Source organism: Lampetra fluviatilis, chromosome 1, assembly GCF_964198595.1.
Source record: "Lampetra fluviatilis chromosome 1, kcLamFluv1.1, whole genome shotgun sequence".
NCBI classification, from domain to species: domain Eukaryota; kingdom Metazoa; phylum Chordata; class Hyperoartia; order Petromyzontiformes; family Petromyzontidae; genus Lampetra; species Lampetra fluviatilis.
This window is the reverse complement of record NC_136275.1, coordinates 28,273,286-28,294,490: the sequence shown is the minus strand read 5'-3', so window position 1 is coordinate 28,294,490 and position 21,205 is coordinate 28,273,286.

Sequence of the window (21,205 nt, the reverse complement as noted above, 5' to 3'; positions counted from 1 at the left end):
GTTTGTGTGCACATAACAACTCTGCTTCGCTCACTATTATGAAACTAATAAGTTGCCTAATATTACAATTATAATGTTTGTGTGCAGAAACTACATGTGTGTCCCTATAGTCGATGTCTGTGTGTGTGAGTCCATATGTGTTTGTGTGCGTGTAAGAAAATGGGTTTCTACGTGTGTGGGTCCATGTCTGTGTGTAAGTCCATGTGTGTGTCTGTCTTTATCAAACGGACAACGCCCCATGTGTGTGTGTACGTACAAGTGCGTGTGTGTCAGTCCATGTGTGTGTGTATCAATCGCTGTGTGTTAGTCCACATGTGTGTGTAAGTCCATATATGTGTGTGTCACTCGATGTGTGTGTGTAAGGAATGCGTGTGTGTGAGTCTATGTGCCTGTTAATCCATGTGTATCTAAAGTACATGTCTGTGTGTCACAGTCCATATGTGTATGTGTGTGTAGGGCAATGTGTGGGTCAGTCTATGTATGTGTGTGTAAGTCCATGTGTGTGTGTCTTAGTCGATGTGTGTGTGTAAGTACATGTGTGTTTACGTCAATGTGTGTGAGTCCACGTATGTCTGTGTGTGAGTCGATGTATGTGTGAGTCGCTGTATGTGTGTACGTCGATATGTGTGTGTAACTCCATGTGTGTGTATCTCAAGTGGATGTCTATGTGTGTGTGAGTCCATACGTGTGTGTGAGTCGATGTGTTTGTGTATGAGTCGATATGTGCGTGTGTGTTAGTCGCAGTGTGTGCATGCCTCCATGTTAGTCAGTGTAAGTCCATTTATTTGCGTGTCTGTAGGTCCATGTGTGCATCTTAGTCCATGCGTGTGCTTTATTGACCTGCTCAAGGCCAATGATACCATCAGTAGGCCTGGACTCTGGGTTGCTCTTCGTGCTTTCCGAGTCCCTGACCCACTCATCACCATCCTTAAGGACCTTCATGATGGTGAGTGACCCCGCGTCTAACTACGTAGCCGTGAGTCAGAGCCATTCCCTTTACACCTTAGGGTGCAACAGGGATGCCCTCTGGCGCCCACATAATTTTACATATATTTGGACCACGTAGTTCGTCAAGCCTTCAATGCCTGTACTGGAAGAATTCCCAACTGCTACAGATACAATAGGAGGCTGATCGATGGCCGGGTGCGGTCAAGGGATCGCTACCTATTGCTCAACCACGTTATGTATTCCGATGATCTGCTAATTGCTGCTCCTGCTCACTCGGAGGACGAGTTCGAGGTGCTGCTGCTAAACCTGGAGCTTGTCACCAACAGGTGGGGGGCCTTACCATCAGCCTCACCAAAACTAAGCACCTGCCTGCCTATTTTGTACCATCGGACACTCCACCCTCGCAACTCCCAATTTGTGACGGGGCAGTTGTGGAGACAGTGGAGAGTTTCCCATACCTTGCCAGTGTGTGACCGGCTCCGGTTTAACAGCAAAGGTCTCACTCCGAAGCAGTCGAGCTGCATTATATTTTCATTGCCTGGGTGACGCTGTGTGGAAGCTACCTGGTCTATCACTTCATACGAAGCTTCAGGTCTTCTCGGCCACGGCCATTCCCTCCCTTCTTTATGCTTGCAAAACTTGGACCCCCCTAATGGAACATATTCGCCGGTTAGAAACATTTAGGATGGCCTGCCTATGATCCATCCTGGCTTTAACCAGGCTGCATTGTGTGAGGAGCTCACAAATCCTTGAAAGATCTGGATAGTTCCATCGGTGACCTCCGGCAGGTAAGGCTGCGTTGCCTGAGTCATGTAGACCGCATGGCCAGCCACCGCATGTCTAAACAGCTTTTAATCTGCCGGATCGAGGGGGCTAAATGGGCGCGGCACGGGCTGGAGAAGACATGGAGTGATGTGCTACAGGAGGACTTGGTGCTGAGTCCACTTGCGGATGACTGGTACCAGCCGTGTCAAGATCGGCCTCTGTGGAGGAGGCTCCTGAAGGACGCTACTGGGCAGTTGGAGGCAGTCACCCTCCAACAACAATGGAGGGCGGAGGAGCGACGCTCACAACAACGAGCGGAGCGCCGGGTGGCTAAAGCACAGAAAGTTGCCACAGTATGGGCCACAGGTGGTGCATCAGCCAGTCTCCTCAGTCAATCGACCTGTGCCATCTGGGTTTGCCCCGTGACCTCCTGCCAGCGGGCGTTCGACACTTCACGTGGCCTCAAGGTGCACATAGCCTGGCACAAGCGTTGTCGTGACGTCACCACCACTTAGTGGCGAATGCCGGTTGTTGTTCAGTCTATGTATGTATGTGTGAGTCTATTTGTGCGTGTAACTCTATGTGTGTGTGTCAATTGATTTGCGTGTGTAACTACATGTGTGTCTGCCTTTTTCGCCCAGGCAACGCCGGGTACTAACCGCTAGTACTACTATACAGTCAGTACATACTACCACGGTGAGTAGCTACTAGAGTCAGTAGATACTATTATAGAGTGAGTAGATACTGCAATAGATGTAGTAGTTACTACTATAGTCAGTGGATACTACTATAGAGTCAGCAGATACTATACAGTTAGTCGTTACGACTATATAGTCGGTAGATACTATTGTAGTCCAGTAAATACTACGATGGTCAGTAGTTACTACAGTCACTAAATACTACGACACAGTCAGTAGCTACTACTGTCTCAGTAGATACTACGGTACAGTCAGTAGATACTACTACAGAGTCAATAGATACTACTTCCTCTGTTGTAAGGTGTGTAGGTATATATACCTACGAGGTGTAAAGATATTTTTGAGGGGGGGGGTCCACCATTTTCGGAAACCTTTTACATCAACTATTTACCCCACACTTTCAACAACTTTTTGGACTTGTGCAAGCCTCTTATATATTTGTTAGTATATAAATGTACAAACGGCCCACCGGGCTTTGACAATACCTTAGTATCTGTGTATATATATGTAAGGTTTTTAAGAAATATATTTTTCACCCGGGCAACGCCGGGTACTTCCGCTAGTCAGTTATAAGGCATACCACTCAAAAGTTACACGTAGAGAAGATACATTCTCTACAACACGAATTCTAATTTTGTATTGTTGACGTAGATTGTCGAATTAGGACGAGAAATGGTCCATGCTGATTAACGTCTGGATGTTGGCAACCACGGGTTGAAGCAAGCCTGACCGCCTGCAGTGCCCCTCACAACCATTTACGGCCTTGGGCCAGGAAAGTCACAAAAAAAACGACGCATCCACGCAAGCTCCCGATGCTTCGTTTTGAAGTTTTAAAATAAAACAACTTTGAATTGTATATTGTTTTGCATTTGATAATTGCATTAATTAAAAGCTGATATCATTTTACATCTGGAAGCTTATTAATTGAAAACGACATTTCGTGTGAATTTTCTCGTCGTTAAGTAGATGGCCTTGCCGGGGGTTCGGTTCGATGCGGAATTTCACCTGGTTGGGATCGCGGGATCGAGATGAGGCGACACAGAGCTGGCAGTGCGAGAAGACCGCCGTCTGCAGATCGATTCCAACGCGATCGAACGTCTGTCCCTGCGCCTCCGTCGTTCATGCAGGGGACGCGTAGGTTTGCAGCGCCCCCTGCATGAAAACGATGAAAAGTGCAGCGTTAGTCACAGATGAAGTTGTGCGCTTATATAAAAGAGTATCGCCAGTGGGTTTTCAAAGTACCTTCGTCTTACAGAAATCTATTTCTCGTGAGCCCACCACATTAAAACAATGCTCAGCTGAGCGAGGCGAGCCCCGGGGTAGGGAGTAGCTCACGCGACTTCTGCCGTGACAATGTCTGGATGTTTTCGCCTGAGGAGGACCGCTCGTGTTGCGATCGAAGCGTCGTGATTTATTTTTTATTATTTTATTTTTTCTACCTACGTGACTTTACTGAATGAACCAAAGAGGATGAAATACGTCTTGTCTGCTGATCTTGTTCTTGTCCGTGTACATCGATATCCCACATTGCTTACACGTACACACCACACACAATGAAATAAATAGAAACTAGAACGACTTCCAGGGATGGGCAAAGATCGAGGAAACTCTTTCAATGGAGCGAGTTCAGTGTGTTCGATTCAACATCTCTCTGTCCGTCTGTGTCTCTGTTCGCATCTGTGTGTTTCTCTCTCTGCCTGTGTCTCTCTGTCTATGTCGCCTCTGTCTCTGTGTTCCTCTTGTCTGTGTCCGTCCGCCTGTCTTGTCTGTCTGTGTGTGTCTGTCTATCAGCGTCTGTCCAATCGCAGTCAACGCCTGTCAGTAGCAGCAGGCGCCCGTTCAACTCCCACGACTACACGCGACTCAAACTTGCTCCCAACACACAATGACAAAGATCCCCCGTATAGCTTGGACAGAATGTCAGGGCAAATGCTGTTAGCGAGCACCTAACACAAAGACAAAGATCCCCCGTATAGCCTGCACAGAATGTTGGGGCACGTGCTATTAGTGAGCACCTAACACAAAGACAAAGATCCCCCGTATAGCTTGCACAGAATGTTGGGGCAAGTGCTGTTAGTGAGCACCTAAGACAAAGATTCCCCGTATAGATTGGACAGATTGTAGGGGCAAGTGCTGTTAGCGAGCACCTAACACAAACAGAAAGATCCCCCATATAGCCTTAACAGTTTCATTTCATTTTAATTTATTTGGTATAGCCCTGTGAGCCATTCGGTTCTTGAATCGGGTGCAACCGCAACAAATAAAAAAAAACATGAACAAGAAAACATCTCAAAGTTACTATGCGTAAACAGAAAAATCCAGGGAAAAACTGCAAAGTCTTCCAGAAAAAAGCACCGTACACCGACGCTGTGCAAAAATCCCATTGGGATGCAAGTCAAACAACAACAACAACAACAACAACCAAAAGGCAACTTAAATTAAAGCCATCATTCTAACTCCGTACTACAACAAACAAACATGGCTAAACCAAAAAACGTTTTGAAATAACCTAAATAAAGCCATAAGCAATGTAACAGTGATCATAGGAACTGTGACCGAAATTTCACAATAAACGACAAACATGTTCCACCAACCCCTGTAGCCATAGCTGGCTGCATGAGTCACCCCACAACAGCAGGAGCATCAGTAGGAGTATAAAACCAATTTCAAATGCACGTTTAAAGATCAAAGATGGAGAGCTCTGAAATCAGCTCGTATGCAGGTGCTCCGTGAAATGTTGCATTGCAAGAAAATGTGATGACAGCTTGGAGAGGCCTCCATCCAGCATTGGATTTAATCATGGTTGATAATGATGATGAATATGAATCGAAAACTAAGCTTTGCCGCCTATTTACTTAAAAGACTCGTCTGAGCTGTATCGCCACTAGGTGGCACCATATTACAATTTACTCCAATTCTGGCAATATGTTTAGGAGATAAATGAAAACGTCGAGGTCTGCTAGCCAGAAGAGGGCTTCCGGAGAGAGTTGGTGTAGTTTTGTTATTCCTTCATTGCAGGAACGAAGACTACAGTGGTTTACTATATGGTTCACTGTATTTACCGGGTAAGGTTGCCCTTTGGGTTTATTGCCGACGCAACTCAACAACATAAGATAAGCGGGCTTCCTCACTGCTCCGAACGTGAACCAACGCTAACGGACGGCGCAGTAACAGTGATATGCCCTCGCGATTAGGAACGGAAACGCACCATCCCTGCAGATCATTGCCAAAAACCTCGACTGCCGCTGGGGCATTCCAAACAAATACAATCACAGTTGGAATGTTTCCATAAAAGCAAACCGTCCTGGATTGTTTAAAACTGTTTCCAAAGACCAGCATAAATGTTCCATTTCTCTATTAAATGTTCACCATTCATCTCCTCTGGTTAGTAATGTCAGACAAGCACCGTGACACTGGATGTGGCAGGACAATGTGTTAAACTGTCAAGCGAGTGTAGCAGAGGGAAAGCCAACTAGTTTCCCTTGCCAAATGAATCTAACCAAAAAACCGCACACAGAGTTGTAATGTTCGGGCCTTTAATAACCCTTGAACAAGATCAAAATTTACGTCTTGTTTGGGGTGGTGTGTCAGTTGTAAAGGTCACAAGGCTATTACAATTCGTTCAACAACTTGTGCAACGCAACAGTAAATTCCTCTCCACTTAGTGCAAGTGAAGGAGAATTTATTCCATCAAGCGGTAATATTTAACTCTTAGGTTATTTCATTGTTTCCGTTGTTTTGATGGGAAATGAACAGAAACACATTCCTGCGGAGGGAGCTGGTAGCAACATTGGGTTGCTCGGTCAATGGCCAGGGTCAACGGTGGCGTGGTGTATTCCGCAAATATGCCCGACTGTGAGAGAGAGCACAAGCCGGCGTGAGTAGGTTAAACGTTGAGTTTTACAAGGGCACCACGGGGTGACCAGTCCTTCCCCACCCCTCCCACCCACCCAGCCTCACCCCTCCCACCCAGCCCCACCCTCCCCACCCAGCCCCTCCCCACCCAGCCCCTCCCTCCCCACCCAGCTCCTCCCTGCACGAACAGGTTCCGGAGACACTTGTAGAGGTAACTTCTTTATTACAATACAACACTCCAACAGTCCAACAGTCCTGATACTCTGTTACAGCCTAGGTACACAGCCTAGCTACACAGCCTAGATACTCTACTCTGGCTACGCTCCGGAACTCGCCCTCACAAGGTCGTAGAGTCGGGAGTTCCAGAGTCCCAGCGCTGGCTCTCACAGCATCCCCGGGTCTTCAGATGGCTGGTCGTGGGTCTTGGGTCTTGAGTTACAACTGGGCCCCGATCGTCCAGGGAGCTCTCCTTTTATGCCTGGTACAACGAGGGGTGGGGCCGTGTGCGCCCCCAGATATCCCACAGAGCACACACAGCCCCCCCCTTTGGCGGCGCCAAGGGGATTAAGCGTCTGGACCCCCTGGGAACTCAACGCCTGGCGCCCAGAGGCTTAAGCGTCTGGACCCACCTGGGAACCCAGAGCCCCCAGCAGCCCCTCCCTTCTTATGTCACTACATTACCCCCCTCTACGTAGCCTCCAGCCGACCCGGCTGTCAAAAAAAAATACAATTGTACAAGAAATTATTTGTTAACCATCAGAATGAGTGTGTGACAAATCAAGAAAAAAAATGAGAAGAAAGCGCCTCTCCCCCTCCTGTGGTCACCGATGCAGAACAACACTGTATAAACACATATATGCAGGATGAACGCACGCCCCAATCGCCCACTATACATGATGGAAAAGTGAGTGGCGTCGCGTTGGGACGAGAGTTCGTGGGCGGGGGTCATGAAAATCGTTTGAGTTTTGAGTGAGTCCGAGTGGCAGGTCCATCGGTCGCGACGGAGGCAGGAGGGGACTGACGACCCGCTGTTGCGCTTGTGTCCTGGGTCGCTGATCCCGCGGGCAAGCTTGTTCCCGCTGGGTCGGCCGTGGCGGATTTCATTCCCAAGGCACCTGAGGGCGGGGCAGCGGGACCTGCCCGAGAGTTAGAAGCAGCATCATCGCGGCGCGACTCGTCAGACATGTCGCGCTCTCGGCCCCGGAGATGTGAAGGAGGTGTGTAGGGTTGAATGTAAGGTTTTAGACGTGACGGGTGCACGAACCAACGTCGCTTGCCATGCTGGATCCTGACACACTGCGGGCGGAGAACGCGAATAATAACAACCGGCCCTCTCCAAGGCTTAAGCAGTTTTGAGGAAGTAGCCAATGGTACCTGCGGGCAGTGGAGCCAGGCGCGGTCCCCTTCTACCCAAACGTGGCGGGATGTGCGGAGATTCCGCAACCGCTCGTTGGCAAGCTGACGGGCTTCTGAGTTATTTTGAGCAGCCTCCCGGGCATCTACGAGACGACGCACATTAGCACGGATGTGGTCGGCAATCTTAGCCTTAGGTGCGGGCTGTTTAATGTGCAATTGTACGTCGATTGGGGGGCAAACCTCCCTACCATACATAAGATAGAATGGCGAGTACCCCGTGGCAGCATGGGGCGCCATTCTATAGGCGGCCAAGACACCAGGTATGTGGAGATCCCAATCAGTCTGTGACTCAGACACCTGGTGGCTTAGCATGGAGGTAAGTGTCCTATGTAATCGCTCGACCATACCGTCAGTCTGGGGGTGATATGGCGAGGTGCGAATTTTGTGTGTCCCTAGCAGGTTGCACACATCCCGCAACAGGGTGGAAGAGAAATTTTTCCCTTGGTCGGTCAGCAGGCGTTCGGGAGCACCCTTGTCCAGGACGTAGCCCTGGAAAAAGGCCTCTGTAATGGCTGCTGCAGACTGGTTGGGGAGTGGCCAGGCCATGGCCCATCGGGTAAAATATTCGACCCCAACCAAAAGGTACTTATTACCCCGAGGAGTAGCGGGAAACGGACCCAAAATATCCAATGCGACGATCTCATTGACCCGGGAAACTTTAATGGATTGGAGCGGCGGGCAGGACGGCCTAGCAGGTGGTTTCCGCCGTGCACATTCTGTGCAACCTTGCACAAGGTCAGCCACATCGTTTGCCATGCCCGGCCAGAAAAATTCCAATTGGATTTTAGCTAGTGTTTTCTGAACACCCAAGTGCAAGAGGCGACTGTGGGTTTCCCACACAAGTCGCCCCCGCAGGGAGGTGGGCACCACCAATGTGTGGGATTGGGACCCCCCATCCCAATGCATGAGGACGCCTTCCCGGATGACATATGATACGGGGCCCCCCTGCCCCCTGTGACCCTCGGCATCCCTAGCGCGGCGTCTCAATTTGAGGAGGGAGACGTCTTCCATCTGAAGACGTCCCCAGTCGTCCAACCCGAGGCCCAGCAATGCGTCCTGCGGAACTTGCGTGGAGGGAGCCCCGTGGTCCCCGACCCCATCCCCGGCCGCGGCAGCAAGGGATGGGGGCGGTACCCCGTCAGGCTGCCTACAACGCCCCGCACCCAAAAAACAAGCACAGCGCCCATTGTTCGGCAGTCGCGACAACCCGTCGGCGTTCCCGTGTTGAATCCCCTTGCGGTAAATGACAGTGAACGTAAAGTCCAGGAGGATCTCGAGCCAACGCGAGAGCTGTCCAGATGGTTGGTCCACTCGCAAGGCGTATTGTAGCGCCGCGTGGTCGGAGCGTACTGTGAAATGCCTGCCATACACGTATGGCCTGTACTGCTTTATGAAAAAAACGATAGCAAGCAATTCGCGGCGCGTCACGCAGTAACGTTGCTCCGCGGGCGACAGCACCCTGCTGCCATAGGCGACGACGCGCTCCACTCCATTGACAATTTGCGACAGCACCCCTCCAATTCCGGTGTTGCTGGCGTCTGTATCCAGAATGAACGGAGTGGTAAAATCTGGATAAGACAGGGTAGGAGCATCGACCAGTGCTTTTCGGACGGCATTGAACGATGCCTGTTCTAACTCTCCCCATCGGAATTTGACCCCTTTGGCCGTTAATGCGTGGAGGGGCTTCGCAATAGATGCGAATCCCGCAACAAATCGTCGATAATATGAGGCGAAGCCGATAAAACTCCGCACCTCCCCAACAGAGGTAGGAGTTGGCCATGAGCGCACGCAATTTGTCTTTTCGGGGTCCGTGGCAATTCCCGAGCGGCTGACAATATGGCCCAAATAACGAACCGAATCCCTCATGAGGTGGCATTTTTGCGGTTTGAATTTGAGGTTAGCCGCTCGCATTTTAAGGAAAACTGCCTTCAATCGCGTGAGGTGTTCATCAAAAGTTTTGCTGAACACGATTACATCGTCGAGGTAGATTAGGCAAGAATCCCACTGGAGCCCAGCGAGGACCAGCTCCATCAGGCGCTGGAACGTCGCCGGGGCCGAGTGAAGACCCATGGGAAGTCTGTTGAATTGGAACAGTCCCTGCGGCGTGCGAAAGGCCGTCTTTGGTTTGGATGCGTCATCAAGGGGTAGCTGCCAAAACCCCGAGAGGAGATCCAAGGTGGAGAAGTAATGCGCACCTGCTAAGGCATCGAGCGACTCGTCCATCCTGGGAAGCGGGTAGGCGTCGGCCACAGAAATCTTATTAAGTTTCCTGAAGTCAACACAAAAGCGGAGGCTCCCGTCGTGCTTCTTAACAAGAACGATCGGCGCCCCCCATGGGCTATTTGATGGCGCAATGACATCGGCCGCCAACATATCGTTGACGGCCACCCGTACATGTTCCTTTTCGGCCGGGCTCAACCGGAATGGGTTTTGACGAATTGGAGCGGCATCACCCGTGTCGATGTGGTGGCTTAGCAATTTAGTGCAGCCAATGTCGAATTTGCTTTGACTGAAAACGTCGGCGAAATCGCTCAGCAGCGTGCGTAATTTAGCATGCTGTAATGGTGACAAATCGGCAGAAGTGGAGCAAAGCGCGTCGAGCCATCCTGTGTCAGGACCTGGCTTGGCAACGGAAGAGAACTCGCCCCCTACGTGACCCACGATCACATCTTCTGGCGGGGCTGGCGTCGCGTGAGCAAGCACCATTCCCTGACAGATAACGGCCGTTTCCAATCCCGCGTTAAGGACCTGGATAAAGGGGTCGTGGTCGCTTCGCACGAGCGTTTGTGCACACACGAGGTCCGACACCCGCTCAGCTGAACGCGAAGGCCCGATCACAGCACCCCCCATGAACGCGTCGTAATCAAGGGGTTTACGAAACCGGAGGGGAACTAACATCTGAGAGCCAGGAGGAATGTGAATTGTGCACGCCGCCAACGCCTGCACTGTCGTAGATGCGGAGTGCAACCGAGTGGGTGTGGGTAGGAAGGCCATGCGTCGGCCGGAGGGGAGCTCAATACACCCTTTGTTAATGAGAATTTTAATGGGCATCTTCCCCAAGAAATCTGTTCCGAGGAGGCACGGAACGGCGAGGGTTGATGAGACCAAAATGGGCCCAACTAATTGGACGTCAGCAATGCGGATCTGAGCATTGATCCGTCCGGTGATGCCCAACGAACCCCCATTTGCGGCATAGCATGGCACATCAACTGGCTGCAAGGGACGGCATATATCGGGCAAAATGTTATAAATTATGTCTGAAATGATGGTCGCCGACGCACCCGTATCGATCAACATACGAACATCAACGCCCTCGATGGAACCCACTACGGCAGAGGACCCTGCCGCAGCGGCAACGACCCTATGGGCCAACTCGGACCATTGACCCGGTCCGAGCGCCCGGTTGTTCAATGATGGGCCCGAATCCCCCTCCTCCGAAGCATGACCCCCCTGTGTGGTGTGAGGGTGCGTGCTTGTTGTAAGTGGGGGCCGAGAGTGCGAGGTGTCGTGACTCGCCTGGGTATGCCGAGGATACGGTGGTGGCCGAGGCGCCGGAGGTCCTGAAGTCCGGCGTCGGGGGACCCGGCAGCCGGACGCCACATGGCCCCGAAGGCCACAGTTGTGGCAGACGATGGACGCTCCGTCCTGGCGCGAGGTTGGCCGGTCCCGCTGGTGGTGATCTCGCTGGGATCGCCAGTTGGACGATCCGCGATTTTCTGTTGCTGCGAAGGCCTGATGAGGCCCCGAATGCACGTCATAGGCTTGTGCATCAGGTGGGCCTGCGCAGGCGGCGATGGTCGTGTCCTCATCGCAATGTAGGTGTGCTTGGATGTGTAGTGGTGGTATTGACGTGCGCCGACTGTGACAGTGATGGATCACGGGGCGGCGCGGGGTGCGGGGTTGGGCACGCGCAGTGGGCGTGGTGTGGACGCGCGCGCCGGGAGTGACAGATGACGAGGCGGCGCGGAGTGAGTGGTGAGGCACGATGAGATGTGGGAAAAGAGGATCGTAGCCAGCGCCCGGCGATTGGTCGAATAAGTGGGTGCTCGCAGCGACGTCCGCAGGTGGGGTATAAAGGGGGACGCGCGAGAGCACTCGGGGAGAGTTACCCAGTTGAAGACCCGAAGACGGAGCTGAAGACCTAGTGAAGCCGAGTAGCTCAGTGGCGTTAGTCGCCGAGTAGCTAAGTGGATGTTGGTCATCCGAGTAGCTCAGTGGCGTTAGTCGCCGAGTAGCTAAGTGGATGTTGGTCATCCGAGTAGCTCAGTGGGCGTTAGTCGCCAAGTAGCTAAGTGGGTGTTTGTCACCCGAGTACTAAGTGGATGTTGGTCATCCGAGTAGCTCAGTGGCGTTAGTCGCCAAGTAGCTAAGAGGATGTTGGTCATCCGAGTAGCTCAGTGGGCGTTAGTCGCCAAGTAGCTAAGTGGGTGTTTGTCACCCGAGTACTAAGTGGATGTTGGTCATCCGAGTAACTCAGTGGGCGTTAGTCGCCAAGTAGCTAAGTGGGTGTTTGTCACCCGAGTACTAAGTGGATGTTGGTCATCCGAGTAGCTCAGTGGGCGTTAGTCGCCAAGTAGCTAAGTGGGTGTTTGTCACCCGAGATACAAAGTAGGTGTTAGTCACCTGTAACCAAGTTTGATAAAATAAAAAGTGTGTTACCCGTGAAGTCGTCTCCCGTGGAGTTACTACGTTACAACTGGCGTCAGAAGTAAACCTGTCTTCAAGAAGTATGGACACAAGGAAGACTACCCGTACCCACGAGCGAGGTCGGGATGACGACGGCGTACCGGGGACACCGACCTCGGGAGTAGAGGACGAGGAGTTGCCGCCGATGCAGCACTTCGCGGTGATGGCCGACGCTCCGCTTGCCTCCGACACCGGCCTCCAGGACGCGCACGCCCGCTTGGCGGAGTTGCTACTCGCCGCCGCCGCTGTCTTGGCCGACATCTCCGTTCCGGCGAGCGGAAAAACGGCTGCGGGGGTCGTGGAGGAAGCGACGGTGGAGGATTCCCGCCAAAGGGCGCTTCGCGCCAAAAGCCTGGAAGTTGCCGCCGTTTTTGGGGGGCCGCCACCGATTGGCGGGAAAGACGGACGCCACGTGGCCGGACACCTCCGCGCAGCGCAGCCCACGTCATCGGCGCGCGCCGGAGCCCTCCATTTTGCGCCTGACAACCGAGCCGACATTTTACACAACTCCAGCGGAGCGCGGGAAAATCTCTCCGACGTCGACGACGATCGGGTCCTCCAGCAAAGATTGCCCGCGCTGTCGGCGTTCAAGGCGGATGGGGGCGACTGGGGAGCCTTCCAACGAAGGTTCCTCGCTCATCAGGAGATGTCGGGGTGGTCCGACACCACTGCCCTGCGTGCGTTGCCAGCGATGCTTGACGACGACGCGCTTGCAGCCTTCACATCTGCTGCAAGGTCGTCCCGCTCTACGCTCCAGGCCGCACTACACCTGATGGCGAAGGTGTTCGGGCCGCCCTCCACGTGCCGCCACCAGTTCTACGATCGGCGGAAGGTGGCTGGGGAAACGACGCTAGCCTACCGCACGGCACTGCTCGCCTTGGCGGACGCGGCTTTTCCCCGCATGGATAAGGAGGGGAAGGACGCCATGGTGACGGAGCAGCTGCTGGTGTTGGCCCACGAGTTGGGGGTCCCCATCAACGTGGCAGACGAGATGGAGATCTGCTCCCTGGCGATCGCCACGAGCATTCACGCGTACGAGGTCCTCAAACGCAAGCCGGGGGTCGTCTGCAAATGGCCGGGGAATGCGGCACTGGCCGCCACGATCGCCGAACCTCAGCCAGCTGCGGTGCAGGAGCGGGGCTTCGCTGCATCGTGTCCGGGGGAGTGGAGAACGGGAGGTCGTTCGCCCACACGTTCGCCCCGCAAGCTGGAGCAACCGAAACCTACGACGTCCGTCGTCTGCTACAACTGCGGCCTTCGGGGTCACGTCGCAGCCGGGTGCCGGGCCCCGCGTCCGCGCGCCGCAGGACCACGTCGGGACGACGACCAGGGCCACAAGTCATCCCAACAAAACCCGGCAAGTCGCGGCACCTCACACGTTCGGTCCACAAACACGGCACATTCGGGTCGCCGCTTCGCGGTGGGGAGTTCGCGGCTGGGTGCCGGGGGTTCAATTCGGCGAGGGGGGTCCGTACGCGGCCCGCAAGCAGTCGAGTGGTCCGAATTGGCCCACAGGATCGTGGCTGCGTCAGCCGGGTCGTCCGTGGTAACGGGGTTCATTGACGGGGTTGAGGTCCGGGTGCTTGTTGACACGGGTGCGTCGGCCACCATCATCTCGGACCTTATTTATAACATTCTTCCCGTCCAAAGTAGACCCCTTCTGCCGGTAGACGTGCCATTTTATGCGGCGAATGGGGGATCCCTGGGGATCATCGGCCAGATTCGGGCGACTATTTGCATTGGGGACATTAAATTAGCGGGCCCTATTTTTGTATCATCATCGCTGGCCGTTCCCTGTTTGCTAGGTACGGACTTTTTGTCAAAAATGCCCATCAAAATTCTTATTGATCAGGCCTGCATAGAGCTTCCGTCAGGTCGGTGGGTTGCCTTCTTGTCGAGCCCTATCAAAGTGCGCACGGTTTGTGCGACGGTGCAGGCGCTGGCGACTCACACTGTACGGGTACCCCCGGGATCGCAAATGTTAGTACCCCTTCGGTTCAGGAAGCCACTCGAGGTGGGTGCGGAGGCACAGGGGGTGCTGTTGGGGCCGTCAAACAGAGCCAGTAAGGGCCTCGACTTAGCGGTTGCTCAAACCGTGGTGAGAGGGGACAGTGAGCCGTTCGTAATGGTCCTGAATACGGGGTCGCGGCCGGCCGTAATTGCGCAGGGAACGGTGCTGGCTCACGCCGCGCCGCTGCCCGTTGAGGAACGGCTCGTGGCTCAAGCAGATTTTACTGTCGAGTCGCATCCTCAAAGTGATGAGGGGACTGAGTGGTTGGACTCGCTGTGTGCGGGTTCTGCTAACTTGTCCGGGGTGCAATTGGGAGCATTGAGGGGTTTGCTCATCGAGTTTGCTGACGTGTTCAGCAAACATAAGTACGATATCGGCTGCACTGACCTGTTGCGCCACCACATAGCTACAGGGGACGCGGCCCCTATTCGTCAGAATCCCTTCCGGCTCAGCCCGGCCGAGAAGGAACATGTGCAATCGGCGGTTAATGATATGTTGGCGGCCGATATCATTTCGCCCTCTTCTAGTCCGTGGGGTGCTCCTATTGTCCTAGTAAAGAAACAGGACGGGTCCTTGCGGTTTTGTGTCGATTTCCGCCGCTTAAACAAAATCTCGATGGCGGATGCGTATCCGCTCCCCAGGATGGATGAGTCGCTGGATGCCTTGGCGGGAGCGCAGTTTTTTTCCACACTCGATCTGCTTTCTGGATTTTGGCAATTGCCACTCGATAACGAGTCTAAACCTAAAACTGCTTTCCGGACACCTGGGGGCCTTTTTGAATTCAACCGTTTGCCCATGGGCTTACATTCCGCTCCCGCCACGTTCCAGAGACTCATGGAATTGGTTTTGTCGGGCCTCCAATGGGATACCTGTTTGATTTATCTTGACGATATTATCGTCTTTAGTCGGACTTTCGAGGAGCACCTCCAGCGACTGAGAGCGGTGTTCCTCAGGATGCGTTCCGCTAAGCTTAAATTTAAACCGGCTAAATGTTTTCTGCTTCGGGAATCGGTCAGGTATTTGGGCCATATCGTGAGTCGTTCAGGGATCTCGACGGACCCTGCTAAGACGCATTGCGTCAGCTCATGGCCAACGCCAACCTCGGTCACGGAGGTTTGTAGTTTCATTGGTTTTGCCTCCTATTACCGTCGTTTTGTCAAGCAATTTGCCACCATAGCCAAGCCCCTGCACGCTTTGACGGCTAAGGGTGTGAGGTTTCACTGGGGGGCAGAGGAGGAGGATGCGTTCTGCTCCCTCCGTGACGCTTTGGTGCAGGCTCCCCCCTTGTGTTACCCCGATTTCACACAACCGTTTTTGCTTGACACGGACGCCAGCAATACGGGTATCGGGGGGGTGCTCTCACAGTTGGTCGGGGGGGTTGAACGGGTGGTCGCCTACGGTAGTAGGGTTCTTTCCCCCGCAGAACAACGCTATTGCGTAACTCGTCGTGAATTGTTAGCCATTGTGTTTTTTACACAGCAATTCAGGCCGTATCTTTACGGCCGTCATTTTACGGTCCGGACGGACCATGCGGCTCTACAATACGCTATGCGCGTGGCGCAGCCATCGGGCCAATTGTCCCGATGGTTGGAGGTCCTTCAAGACTACCAATTCACGACGATTTACCGAAAAGGGTTGCGGCACTCAAACGCGGACGCCTTGTCGCGGTTGCCGCCGTGCACGGACTGCACATGTTTGTTGGGATCAGCGCGGTGCAAACCCCCGGTCGCCGGCACCCCGGGAGTTGCGCTCGCCGCCACTGACACCCCGGGAGAGGACGCCCCCACGGGGAGGGATTCGCTGTTGTCGTTGCCCCTCATTGAGTGGGGCCGCCTCCAGATGTCCGACAGCTCCCTACTTACGCTGCGTCGGAAAGTTGGCGCTCCCGAACAAGGGGAGGCGCGGGTCGGTTCCTGGGTGTGCAGACAGGGCCTGTTGATGAGGTGGGACAACATGTCCCGGCGTCACGTGCTCGTGGTGCCTGTTGCTATGCGGGGTAGGGTTGTTCTGGCAGCTCATGAACGGCTCATGCATCTGGGTTTTCACAAAACGCTCGCCCTAATCCAGCGAGACTATTATTGGCCGGGGATGGGTAACGACGTGGCGAATATTCTTAAGGGATGCGTAGGGTGCGCCAAAAGGAAACCGCCACCATTGGCAGCTAATCCACCGCTGCAATCCATTCAGGTTTCGCGTATAAACGAATTGGTAGCGTTGGACATCTTGGGGCCCTTTCCGGTTACACCAAGGGGAAATAGGTTCCTGCTGGTTGGCGTGGAATACTTCACCCGATGGCCTATGGCATGGCCGCTCGCCAACCAGTCGGCTGCGGCGGTGGCGGACGCCTTTGTCCAGGGTTATGTGTTGGACAAGGGCGCCCCCGAACGCTTGCTGACGGATCAAGGGAAGAATTTTTCGAGCGTTTTGTTGCGCGAGGTGTGCGACCTGTTGGGTACAAAGAAAGTGCGTACTTCCCCCTACCACCCGCAGACTGACGGGATGGTTGAGCGTCTGAACAGAACGATTACGTCTATGTTGTGCCAACAGGTCTGCGACGATCAGGTTGATTGGGACTTACAGGTGCCGGGGGTACTCGCGGCCTATCGAATGGCCCCTCATGCGGCGACAGGGTTTTCCCCATTTTTTCTCATGTATGGGCGGGAGGCCGATCCGGCCATGGACGTCCAACTGGGGATTTCCCAGCCACGTGCAAAATCTAAATTGGCAGACCACATCAAATTTAATATCGCCAAATTGACTGAAGCGCGGGAGGGGGCAAGGTTGAATTCGCGGTCGCGGCAGATTGCAAACGAGAAATTGCATGAGCGGAGGGTGCATACGCATGATTGGAAACCAGGCGATAAGGCCTGGCTGCATTGTCCACATGCACCGTTGGCTACGTCCCCCAAGTTGTTGAGACCTTGGAGGGGACCGGTGGAAATTGTGCGGGTTGCAGATTAAATGGGGGAAACGCCGTTGGTATGTGCACCCCTCCCGACTGAAGCCCTATGCGGCACCGTGTGACCCCGTTCTGTGCCGTGACGACCGGGCGTGTGATGTGACCGTCGACTCGGGGAGGGAGGTGTCGCAGGCTGATCCTCACGTGTCTCCACCTGACCCACCCCCAGGTGCCTCGGGCTTGACGGCTGCTGACCGTCGAGAGCCTGAACCCCGGGGCACGCACGAGTCCTCGATGCCTGGCCGATGTCTTCCTGAACCGCCGGCACCACCGGACGCTCAACCGCGTCTGGTGCCGTACGACGGACCGGCAAGGCGGACTCGGGCTAGGTCTCAACAATTTTCATGAGGACGGTTTTTTTGTGCTCTACACCGAGCTCGCCCGGTGTTCCCCTCTGCCGGGGTAATGTCCCGTTGTAGGGACGCTCGGAAGAAAAGGGGACACTGCACGAGTCGAAAGAAAAAAATTTTTTTTCCATTTATTTTTTTTGTATACACATTGCTATTGTCACTCGCCGGTTTGTATATATTGTTCTATTGTCGCGGTGGCATTGGTTGAGGGTTGCGGATGGTGGTGTTCGCGTCGTGTTGTGTGGTTAGCTTAGTTGTTGTTCTTGTTGTTGTGTTGTGTTACGGGGCACACAGGGAGGGTTTGTATATTTTTGTAGCAGCCGGGGCGGCTGCGAGCTATGTGGTAGGGGGTGATGTAGTGGTGGTATTGACGTGCGCCGACTGTGACAGTGATGGATCACGGGGCGGCGCGGGGTGCGGGGTTGGGCACGCGCAGTGGGCGTGGTGTGGACGCGCGCGCCGGGAGTGACAGATGACGAGGCGGCGCGGAGTGAGTGGTGAGGCACGATGAGATGTGGGAAAAGAGGATCGTAGCCAGCGCCCGGCGATTGGTCGAATAAGTGGGTGCTCGCAGCGACGTCCGCAGGTGGGGTATAAAGGGGGACGCGCGAGAGCACTCGGGGAGAGTTACCCAGTTGAAGACCCGAAGACGGAGCTGAAGACCTAGTGAAGCCGAGTAGCTCAGTGGCGTTAGTCGCCGAGTAGCTAAGTGGATGTTGGTCATCCGAGTAGCTCAGTGGCGTTAGTCGCCGAGTAGCTAAGTGGATGTTGGTCATCCGAGTAGCTCAGTGGGCGTTAGTCGCCAAGTAGCTAAGTGGGTGTTTGTCACCCGAGTACTAAGTGGATGTTGGTCATCCGAGTAGCTCAGTGGCGTTAGTCGCCAAGTAGCTAAGAGGATGTTGGTCATCCGAGTAGCTCAGTGGGCGTTAGTCGCCAAGTAGCTAAGTGGGTGTTTGTCACCCGAGTACTAAGTGGATGTTGGTCATCCGAGTAACTCAGTGGGCGTTAGTCGCCAAGTAGCTAAGTGGGTGTTTGTCACCCGAGTACTAAGTGGATGTTGGTCATCCGAGTAGCTCAGTGGGCGTTAGTCGCCAAGTAGCTAAGTGGGTGTTTGTCACCCGAGATACAAAGTAGGTGTTAGTCACCTGTAACCAAGTTTGATAAAATAAAGAGTGTGTTACCCGTGAAGTCGTCTCCCGTGGAGTTACTACGTTACAGATGCACCTGGCAGCACGTAGCGACGTGAAGTCGTCGTCGTCGTCGGCTGTCGGCATGGCAACTCGAAGCTGGCGGGCCAAGCTCATGAGCTTCTGCAGCACGAGTGACTCCACAGCGTCTTCATCCATGCGAGGGTAGGCAACCTTTGCCATGGCCAGCAGCGCGCTGCGGTACCCCATCGCCGACTCGGAGGCCTTCTTCCTCCTCGCATCGAAGCGGTGACGTGCTTCGGATGGGGGTCCATAAATCAGCCGCATCTGATGAAGGGCATCCGTGAGCGTGGCACGTTTTGCGCGTGGCACAGTAAGGAGTGCTGCGAGGGAGTCGTCGTCGAGCATGGCCGGGAGGCCTTGGAGCGCTTCATACTCCGACCAGCCGGACGTCTCTATAAGAGAGACGAACCGGCGTTCGAACGCTGCCCACTCACCCCCCTCTGAAGAAAATGCCTTGAGTGCCGGCAGGCGTTGCTGGACGTGAGCCAAGCTTTCGTTGCCTGGCAACCCGGCTGAAGCTGGCTTCGCGTTCGCAGCGCTGTCACTCGGCGGTGAGGGACGCAGCGCTGATGACGCGGCGTTGCTTGGTTGCAACCAGCTGTCACCCGGCGGTGAGGGACGCAGCGCTGATGACGCGGCGTCATCGGGTTGGCCCACGCTGGGCCCGGAAGTGACGTCGCTCCCAGCGGCCACTGCTCCCCCCGCAGAAGTGACGACACACCCGGATGTATTTGCGGCGGGAACGGCCGCCATCTTTGTGTGGGAGCCGGCGGGATGGTGCGGCCGCTGCGCCTCCTCTCTCCCTGCTGTCTCCGCCTGTGAGCGACGCATGTCGTCCAGGATGGAGACGGTGGCGTGGAGCAGCTCGGTGAGGCGAAGCAGCGTTTCCTCCATTGCTGCTCCCGACGCTGGAGGAGGATCGGCAGGTATGGTGGACGACTGCTGAGCCGGCGGTGCAGCGTCGCTGTCGGCCCGAGTTGGCTGCCCCGTCGCCGCTTGCTCCTCAACATCGCCGTCAGGACTGAAGGTACGTGGCTTACTTCTTGTCTCCATTGCCACTTCTGACGCCAAATGTAACAGGTTCCGGAGACACTTGTAGAGGTAACTTCTTTATTACAATACAACACTCCAATAGTCCAACAGTCCTGATACTCTGTTACAGCCTAGGTACACAGCCTAGCTACACAGCCTAGATACTCTACTCTGGCTACGCTCCGGAACTCGCCCTCACAAGGTCGTAGAGTCGGGAGTTCCAGAGTCCCAGCGCTGGCTCTCACAGCATCCCCGGGTCTTCAGATGGCTGGTCGTGGGTCTTGGGTCTTGAGTTACAACTGGGCCCCGATCGTCCAGGGAGCTCTCCTTTTATGCCTGGTACAACGAGGGGTGGGGCCGTGTGCGCCCCCAGATATCCCACAGAGCACACACAGCCCCCCCCTTTGGCGGCGCCAAGGGGATTAAGCGTCTGGACCCCCTGGGAACTCAACGCCTGGCGCCCAGAGGCTTAAGCGTCTGGACCCACCTGGGAACCCAGAGCCCCCAGCAGCCCCTCCCTTCTTATGTCACTACACGGGGTGACCAGTCCTTCCCCACCCCTCCCACCCACCCAGCCTCACCCCTCCCACCCAGCCCCACCCTCCCCACCCAGCCCCTCCCCACCCAGCCCCTCCCTCCCCACCCAGCCCCTCCCTGCACGACGGACGGACGGACACAATAATCCCCTGTGGGCTGGTGTAACCAGGATGTTCCAACCAGTATAACTTGTGCTACCTGCGGCAACGTCAAGGTTGCTGTCCTGGCTTCCATTGCTGCCACCAAAGCCCAGCAGCTCATCTTCCCTCCAAAGATCTATCAAGTCGTGAGTCTGCAGCTGGGCCGACGCCGCTCTTGTGATTGCACCTGTTGACAACGGACCACCTGGATGCAATCTCTGTCTGACATGAGCCACATCTGCAGACATGGAGTGGTTCCGGCGATAGGGAGGCAACAGACTCTAGGGGCAAGTGCTGTTAGCGAGCAACTATTAAGGGTGGGACGGCACCACGCCCGGCCGCCTTTGTCTCCCTAGTGGCGATGTTGACACACCGCACCTGGTACTCGTTTGAGGCTGAGTCGACGTAGGGGAGGCTTAGGACCGGCTCAGAAAGTCGTCACTGGCGCTGTTGGCCACGAGTGGGAATGGAACTCGGCTGGTCGGTGCGGAGCGCAGCGCTCACCACGACACTGCCGCTCCCCTTCTGTCAACAAACTTGAACTCCGACCCAGCTCTCTGACGTCACCGCTCAGCGTGACCTCATCGGCGTCAAACG